Source organism: Vitis vinifera, chromosome 3, assembly GCF_030704535.1.
Source record: "Vitis vinifera cultivar Pinot Noir 40024 chromosome 3, ASM3070453v1".
NCBI lineage: Eukaryota > Viridiplantae > Streptophyta > Magnoliopsida > Vitales > Vitaceae > Vitis > Vitis vinifera.
Window position 1 is genome coordinate 16,122,016 of NC_081807.1, and position 10,008 is coordinate 16,132,023.

The 10,008-nt window shown below is 32.5% G+C and overlaps 1 pseudogene; it reads left to right on the top strand.

Moving 5' to 3' along the window:
- The first annotated feature begins 8,321 nt into the window (after positions 1–8,321).
- On the top strand, positions 8,322–9,704 carry LOC100267931 (glucan endo-1,3-beta-glucosidase 13-like; annotated as a pseudogene).
- The last annotated feature ends 304 nt before the right edge of the window (positions 9,705–10,008 follow it).

A 10,008-nucleotide genomic window follows, 5' to 3' on the forward strand; every position in this document is an offset into this window, starting at 1 on the left:
GTGTACTCATCACCATTTCTCTCATCTCACCACTTTCTCTTAATTGCTTTAGGAAGAATGATGTTTAAACTTATCTTTCTCTGTTTTCTTTTCTTCTTCTCATCATTTCAGCTTCTTTCCTCATCTCTAGTTCCACTAAACCACTATGCGCTGATCACCAGACCTTTGCTCTACTCCAGCTTAAGCAATCATTTTCCATCAAGAAATGTCATTCCAATTACTTCGAATTTTACCATATCTCTTTTTATCCCAAAATAGAGTTTTAGAAGAAGGGTAGAGATTGTTGCTCATGGGATGGGGTCACATGTGATTGGGTGACATGTTATGTAATTGAGTTGGACCTCAATTGTAGTTGGCTCTTTGGCACCATCCATTCCAACACTACCCTCTTTCTCATTCCTCATCTATAAAGGCTCAACCTAGCTTTCAACAACTTCAATGGGTCCTTTGTTTTAGCTAGGTTTGGTCGGTTCTCAAGCATGACGCATCTCAATCTCTCTTACTCTGTATTTTCTAGAAAAATTGCACCTGAAATCTTTCATCTTTCTAACTTGGTTTCACATGATCTATCGAGGAATTATGAAGTAAAATTTGCCTTGCGTGGTTTTAATTCTCTGGTTCAAAATTTAACCAAATTGCAGAAGCTTCACCTTGGAGGTATTTCCATCTCTTTAGTTTTTCCTAATTCTTTGCTAAACAAGTCTTCTTTGATATCATTAGTTCTCTTTGGTTGTGGATTGCATAGGAGATTCCTTGACCATGACATTCATCTTCCGAAACTCAAGGCTCTCAACTTATGAGGGAATAATGATCTTAGTGGAAACTTCCCACAATTCAATGAGAACAATTCCCTTATGGAGTTGTATTTACCATCCAAAATTTTTTGTGGAGAGCTTTCTTCTTCAGTTGGAAATCTAAAGTCCTTACAGACTTTGTATCTCTTCAATTGTGAATTCTCAGGGTTCATTCCTACTTCAATTGGAAATCTAAAGTCTTTATAGATTTTGTATCTCTCTGATTGCAAATTCTCATGATCCATCCCTACTTCAATTGGAAATCTAAAGTCTTTACAAACTTTGCATCTCTCTTATTGCAAATTCTCAAGGTTCATCCCTACTTCATTAGAGAATCTTACACAAATCACTTCCTTACACCTCAATGAAAATCATTTTAGTGGAAAAATTCCAAATGTTTTCAATAACCTTAGAAATTTAATTTCATTACACCTTTCTAGAAATAATTCAATGGTCAGCTTCCACCATCAATTGGAAATCTAACAAACCTTCAGGACTTACACTTGTCTGATAATCAGTTAGAATGAGTCATTTCTTCTCCTGCAAATGGGTTTTTAAGTTTATCTTTTGTCTACTTAAGTTATAACTTGTTTAATAGGACAATACCATCTTGGTTGTATACTTTGCCATCATTGGTGGAGTTATATCTTTGTCATAACAAACCCACTAGTCATATTGGTGGATTTCAATTTGATTCACTAGAGGCGATTGATTTGAGTATGAATGAGTTACATGGGTCAATTCCAAGTTCAATGTTTAAGCTTGTAAACCTGAGATCTCTTTATCTTTATTCAAATAACTTGAGTCGCGTTTTGGAGACAAGCAAGTTTGGAAAAGTTAGAAATCTTACTGACCTTGATCTTTCAAACAACATGCTCTCATGGACCACCTCTGGCAATTCCAAATCCATTTTACCTAAGATTGAGAGCATAGACTTTTCAAACAATAAGGTTAGTGGAGTATGGTTGTGGAATATGGGAAATGATACACTATGGTACTTGAATCTTTCTTACAACTCAATAAGTGGGTTTGAGATGTTTCCATGGAAAAATATAGAAATTCTAGATCTTCATTGCAACTTGCTACAAGGACCACTTCCAACTACTCCTCCAAATTCTACATTTTTCTTTTTCAGTTTCCCAAAACAAATTGAGTGGAGGAATCTCACCTTTGATTTGCAAAGTGAGTTCCATGGGAGTTTTTGATTTGACTAGTAACAACTTGAGTGGCATGCTTCCTCATTGTTTAGGGAATTGTAACAAAGATTTATCTGTTTTGAATCTACGAAGGAATCGATTTCATGGCACCATTCCTCAAACATTTTTAAAGGGCAATGCAATCAAGAATCTTGACTTCAATGATAATAAATTGGAAGGCCTAGTACCTTGATCTTTGATCATTTGTAGAAAACTTGAAGTTCTAAACCTTGTGAATAATAAGATAAATGATACATTTCCCCATTGGTTAGGAATTCTTCCAGAGTTGTAGGTTCTTGCTTTGCGCTCTAATAGTTTCCATGGTCATATAAGGTGTTCCAAAATCAAATCCCAATTCATGAGCCTAAGAATCATTGATCTTTCTCATAATGATTTCGAGGGTGACTTGCCTAAAATGTATTTGAGAAGTTTGAAAGTAACAATGAATGTAGATGAAGGCAACATGACAAGAAAATATATGAGGGGCAATTATTATCAAGATTTCGTAATGATGACAATCAAAGGGTTGAAGATTGAATTTGTGAAAATTTTGAATACTTTCACAACAATTGATTTATCGAGCAACAAATTCCAAGGAGAGATTCCAGAGTCTATAGGAAATCTTAATTCACTTTGAGGGCTCAATTTGTCTCATAACAATCTTACAGGACATATTTCATCATCTTTCAGAATTTTGAAGTTTCTTGAATCATTAGACCTCTCTTCAAACAAGCTCATTGGGAGTATTCCTTAACAATTAACAAGTTTGACATTTCTTGAAGTTTTCAATCTTCCCTAAAACCATCTCACTGGATTTATACCTTAAGGTAATTAGTTTGACATTTTTGAAAATGATTCATACAATGGGAACTTAGGGTTGTGTGGGTTTCTGTTGTTGAAGAAATGTGTAGCTAATGAAACACTGGAGCCTTTCGAAGAAGAAGATGCTTAGAAATTCTAGCATTCTTGAGTGGTATAACATGAATACCTTAGGAACTTGGACATTAAAAAACATATATTAGATTCATAAGATCCTTCTAGATTGTGTTTGAAGATGGATTATTTTAATTTTTTATTTTATTTTTAAGTCATATTATCAAATCTCTCTTTATTTATTTAGAGTTCATTTGACAATGATTCTAGAAAATGTTTTTAACCTAAAAAGTGTTTTTGAAAAAAACAAATAGATATTTAACAAATTTTAAGAAATACTTCTAAAAATCTAAAAAATTGCTTGTAGTATTTCTTTTTAGAAACATTTCATAAATACTTCTCCTAAAAATACTTCGAAAAAAAACATTTCTACTAAAAACACTTCGAATAAAAATATTGTCAAATACACTTTCGATTAATTATCTAGTTATACCATCTATCAAATTCTTTCTCCATTTTATTTCAAATTCAATAATGTCTACTAGAATTTTTTATAAATATTATTTTATTTCAAAATCAATAAAATCTAATATATTTTTTTTTTACAAATATTATTAAAAAAACCATTTAAATAAAAAATATTGTAAAATCAATTGTTCTTTCATTAATTATAAAGCCTTACATGTATAATCTCATTAATTTTTTCAAGATGCCTTATATTTTCAATCTCTTTTTCTCTATAATTTTTTTTTCAATGTTTATTTTTCTTCTTTCAATATTTAATAGCTAGGATTGGAGCAAGCAAAGTACCTAGGGTTTGGATAAATTTGTCTTTGGTATGATCTTAAAGTGACCCATTTTATATGGCATTACACTATTTTGACAAGGACTCACAAATATAATACTCTATGAGTCTAATCCTATTTCGATCATTCACCCCAAATATTTAAGTTTATTTTCAACTATTTATTTTAACAACTGAGTTGACCAAGTTATTCTAAATTATTCCTAAATATTAGGGTTGGTTTGGTGGTGTTTTTTTAAAAATTACTTTCAAAATAGAGAACAAAAAAACAGTTTTTTAAAATTTTTTAAAAATAAGAGTGTTTGACAAGATGTTTTAAAAAATAGTTTTTTAAAACAAAAAACAAAAACTTGTTTGGATGAAAGAATTTGTATTGTTTTTAAAAACATAATCTTACTTTTATTTTATAAAAATTTTATAAATTTAATTTATAATAATATGAAATTAAATTTAATTTTATAAACAATAAATTAAGTTCTTTATTACATATGCACACACTGAGTACCCAATTTTGAACATAATATTTTAGAATGTTTTGATTTAATCTACAATTAATTGAATCAGTTTTTTATTGAAAATTATTCTTAAAAATTAAAGGATGTATTAAAAAATTTAAATTATTAATTATATCTTACTTAATTTTTAATCTATTTACCTAATAAGATTTATTTTATTTTATTTTTTAAAAAAGATAGTTGTGTGTATAGGATAAATACTAAAGCCATTACTTATGACATATAAGTTTTCTTTTATTATTTTTTTCAATGATTAGATTTATTTTTGAGTTCCAAATTATTTTTAAAAATTGTTAAACTCATTAATAAATTCAATAAAAAGTGTCACTTGATTTGAAGTTCTTTTTTGTAGTAGGAAAAATTATAAAAACATAATTATATGCAAAAAAAGAAACAATACAGTCAGTATGAACCAATTTTTCTCCATAAATTTATGGTATTCATAAGTTTATTATTTGAGTTTTAAATTATTTTTAAAAATTATTAGACTTGTTGATGAATCTAACGCATTAAGTCTTTTTTAATTTGGAGTTCATTTGCCTATAGAAAAAAAATAGGAAATAATAATTTTATATATATAAAAAAAACAATAAAGTTGTTTTAAACCAATTTTAATTCATAAATTTTTTGTATTAATGAATTTATTATTTAAGTTTTAACTTATTTTTAAAAATTAATTGACTTGTTAACAAATCCAATGCATTAATTTTTGTTTAATTTGGAGTTAATTTGCCTAATGAAAAAAGAAATCGAAAAATAACGATTCTATATAGAAGAGAAATAATGATGTGTGTATATTTTTCTATTATTTTTAAAAACCGGTGAAAACAACTTTTACTTGTTCTCCAAAAGTTGTTCTCTATTTCACATTATTTTTAAAAACTAGAAACAAAGAAAAATAACCAAACAATGTTATAAGTTTTTAAAAACTATTTTCTATTTTTAAAAACAGAAAATAGTTTATCATTTTGCCGCAATTTATCTTGATTTATATTTAATTGTGACCCTTTGGCAATAATTTATTTATTTTTAATTACCTCTCTACTGTCTTCTAACTAACAACATATTATTATAAAAAAGGTTTTAATTATGCCATAGTTCCAAAATGAATGGTGAAGATGAGCTGCATGTTACAAGGATAAACAATGACATTGTAGACCCCTCAATGGAAAAGGCTTTATTATTATTATTATTATTATTATTATTTACCACCCCTCTTTAGACCTGGGAGAAGCTGGTAGCACTTTGGAGGAGTGGGGGGACCTCTTTCTACCAGGAGCAAGCTGCATGGACATGTGGCAAAAGCATGAATCATCATGATGGTGGTTGAAGGTGGTGACATCCTTCCTGAACGAGGAGTAGTGGAACTGGTAGCATCTTATGGAGGAAGAAAGAAATAGTGGAGCCGATAGAAGCTTGCAAGAGAAGAAGATCGGGCTTGAGAAGAGAAGGAGCAGGTGAAAGGATGTAGAAAGGTAGGTGAGAGGAAGCAGAGGGCAAGTCTGAGGATTGATAGGAGGGGAGTGTATGCAGTTAGTATATTTTTAGCTAGCTTAGAGGGTAAGAAAAAAAAAAGTGAGCTTGGGGATGGCAGGCTATTTGAGAGAGAGGATATCTTTGAAAGAAAAAAGGACCACCTGAGAGTGAGAGGAGAGGGAAGAGCTCGAGCAAAAAAGAAGCCGAAAGGGATGAAGGGAGCATTCTCTGGTATGACATTGTAGACTCCCTATTTTTCTTCATCATCCTACACTTTCATTTCTATATTGCTATTTCTGGTTGTTACTTCTTTGATTTGGATGTGGGTAGCTAGCCATTTATGTCTTCGGCTGAGATCCGAGTTATCAATGAGTTTTGATATTGCTAATTCATGTTTTGTTCATATAATTATGTTTGTTGATTGGAGCCAAAATATGTGCTCTAATGACACATATTCGATATGATTTGTGCACCAAAGGACATTCAAATCACCCAACTTGACCTAAATCAATGCTAAGGCCCTAGCCATGAGTTTAATTTGTACTTTGGAGACTTATCTCAGGTTTAAGGGAAGAAAATGGTGCCAGTTGAATCACTTTAGATTTTGAAAGATCAAGAAAGGGCTAAATGAGGAAATAAGTGAGTCAAGACTCATGGACCATAAGGAAAGGAACGAAGAGAATATCATGAGTTTGGAAGATGAGAAATGATCATTATGAAGTAAGAAAGAAGGCAAGAAAACATGGGAAATAAGGCATGAAGCAAGATTCAGCTGCATGGAAATTTAGAACTCAAAAATTTGATGGAATTATATACTCTGACTTTGAGGACAAATTTAGAGCACTTCCTGGAGTCTATTATATACATACTATATATTGTTTCGAAGATTGGGAAGTCAGGAGTCCAATAATTTAAACAGTGTGCAAATTAGAGCTGAAATTAAGAAGTTATGGCTATTTGAAGACAATTGCACCAAGTTGGAGGGTCATTTCGAAATTCAATTTATGAATTCGAAATCAACTTCGAAATGACACCAATTTCGAATTCACCCACTGCCACTTTGATGTTTCACCTCCTCTATCTCAGGAATTGCATCTATTCAACTAATGAATTCGAAATCCACTTCAAAATGACACCAATTTCGAATTCACCCACTACCACTTTAATGTTTCGCCTCCTCTACCATGGGAATTGCATCTAGAGCACTTCATCTACCCTAAGTGGACCCCACATGACTAGAAATCACATTTTATTATTTTTTCATCATTTTTAGGACATTATTTTGTAATAAGTGGCCAATGAGAGTGTGTCACATGTTAGGTAATTGATGGTATTATATAAACTCTCTCAATTCTAGGTTTTAAGGATCTTAGATTTTTTTTTCCGAAGAGTTTGACATTGAAGGTGGAAGAAGACAAGAACTTTGGTTTGTTTTATTTTTCTTCTTTATTAAATATATATTTTTTAGTTTCTTTTGATTCAAATTATGGATTTTAACCCTATTATGGATTGTGAATGTGACATCACCCCCATGAGAGGCTAAGAGCCAACTTGGGGCTTGAAGCATGAAAACCTAACGGCTAGGAAACCTATAGGGACAATGGGTAAATTATTTTAACAATGAGATTAATTATTGGTTGGGTGGAAATTTATTAATTTTTTTTATCCTATCCTTGTGAGTTAGTTTAGGGAATGATATGGTAGGTTATTACCCGATACTAGTGATTCTTGGTAATTCTTGATCATTAGTTATCCTCGTCTTCCCTATCATTATTTGCCCCAAAACAAAGCTATAAGGAGTAGGAAGGGTTAAAAAGCCAAATCTTAAACTATTAATCAATATCATTCATTTGATGGTTTTAGGAATCTGTTTTAAAAAGGAAAAATTAGGTTTCAGATGCAATTTTGAGTTATAGAACTCAACTTGATCGCGAGCGGCCAAAGATCCCAAAACCTTAAGATCATATCACTTAAAATACCTCTATTTTCTCTAATTCCTATACCCTAGGTTGGATTGTGGAAAACCCCAAATTTGAATAAATTGAATTTAAAATCAATATTCATTTTGTTATTAATTTAATTTCTTTTACTTAGTTTCACATTATTCACATATTGATTTTCACTTTAGGATTTAAACAAAAGTAATTTATTTATTCTAGTATTGACAATTTTCATAAACTAGTCCTTGAGGACAATACCCGAAGTACTATAAAAGTCATAGTGACTTTTTCTATAGTTTTTCTTGACTAGAGTTGCTATGTAAAAAGTCTAAGTATTTTGGTACAACAGAGAAGTTCGGTCACTTGTGTGCCACTTGGCTTTGCTGGGATTTTTGCTAGAAGTCTTGCCACTGTTATTATTATCTTTAGATCTGTTTTGATGTCCCACCTTGTTCTTAAGCTCAATGTTGCATGCTTTGGGTTATTTATCTTTCTTTTTTATACAATCTCCCCTGTTCCGGTTTCTTTTCTTTCCTTCCTTGGAGCTTGTTGCAACTGATGTTTCTCTTGAGCCCTTTGTTCTGAGTTTCCGCTACCTGAGAAGCTTCTAGACGCTCCCAAATCTAAAGACTATATATCTGCAGTCCTTCATCTTGAAGGTCTATTTCTCGGAATGGGTACATCTGAGGTTTGTTGAAATTTGGGACGTAAAGAGGGGTTCAATGGCCAGATGTTACCTCATGGCCACTGATAATGTTGCTGCTGCTTCTGGTACTGGCTTGGCTACTGCGTGCAGTAACAGCATAGGAGGAGAAGGTGATTTTGAGGAAGGGTTTCCTAAGATGGAGAGGTCCGAGAACCGTTCGTGCATGCTGATGTAGACCCTATGTTTGAGAAGGGAGAAGCGGCACACGTTAATTGTGATGATTCTGATGATAAAAATAGTGGGATTTTTGGGTTCTTCTGGTGGTGGTTGCACTATATCACTTCAAGTTGAGAAAAGAGACTAAAACAGAAGATCTTGGTGAAACAGATAATGATGCTAGCAAAGAGTGTCCTGATGCAGTTCCTGATGAGAAAACCAATATGGTTGTTGAGAAAGACGTCTTTTTCAACAAGTTATCATTAGCTGAGATCCTGATAACAGGACTGGACAAATGGAGGCCCATAAAGCCCATTCAAAGAAAGCCCCAATAATACCCCTTCCATGGTGTTACCTGCCATGATAAACGTCCTCACAACTCTACGAAAAGCTGGTTTGCATAAGAAGATCAAAGTTTCAAGCACCCATTCCCTAGGAATTTTGTCTCAGTCATTTCCACCCTCTGCAAAGGTTTTTGATAACAACCATGCATTCCTTCTCAAACCCGTATTGGGATTTCTTGTTGAGAATCAGTCCCCTTTCATGGTTGATATTTATCCTTACTATGCCTACAGAGATTCCCCGAACAATGTGTCTCTAGACTATGCTCTATTTGAGTCATCCTCAGAAGCTATTGATCCAAACATTGGTTTTGCTTTACACTAACATGTTTGATGCTCAAATTGATGCTCCATATTTTGCATTGATGGCTCTTAGTTTCAGAACAATCGAAATTATTGTCATTGAGACAGGTTGGCCTTCAGAAGGATCACCTAAGAAGACAACTGCAACTCCTGATAATGCTTATAACACCAATCTCATCCGTCATGTCATCAATGACATCGACACTCCTGCAAAGCCAGGAAAGAAACTAGATGGCCATATCTTCTCATTGTTCAATGAGAACAGGAAGCCTGGTTTGGGATCTAAAAGGAACTGGGGATTATTTTATCCAGATCAAACAAGTGTTTATAACTTGGATATGACAGAAAAGGGTGTTGTAACCATGACTACTGAAGCAAATGTATCAAGCTCAAATGGGACATGGTGTATCGCATTGTCTACCGCTTCGAAAATGGACTTGTAGAATTCCTGAGATTGGGCTTGTGATCCTAGGAATGTGGACTGCTCTGCTATTCAGCCTAGCCAACTTTGTTTTGAACCAGATGATGTAGTTTCCCATGCATCTTTCGCATTCAACAATCACTATCATTAAAATGGAGCTTCTGACATCCAGCCTTGATGTGGGCCCAACAACAAATCAAGTTGCAAGGGATTCATCATCATGCCATCAGTCTTGACAAATGTTTTTAGAACCGGACCGGTCATCGAACCGAAAAAGTTACCAGTTCACGGTTCACTGGTTGGACCGATGGTCGAACTGCAGTCGAATCGATGACGTTATAAATATATAATTTATATATTATTAAAATTAAAATTAATTAAAAATATATATGAATAAATTAAAAATCAATAATATTATTTTATATCTTTGATATTATCAAATTAAATCATATTAATATTTTAAATTTTATTAAATGAAATAT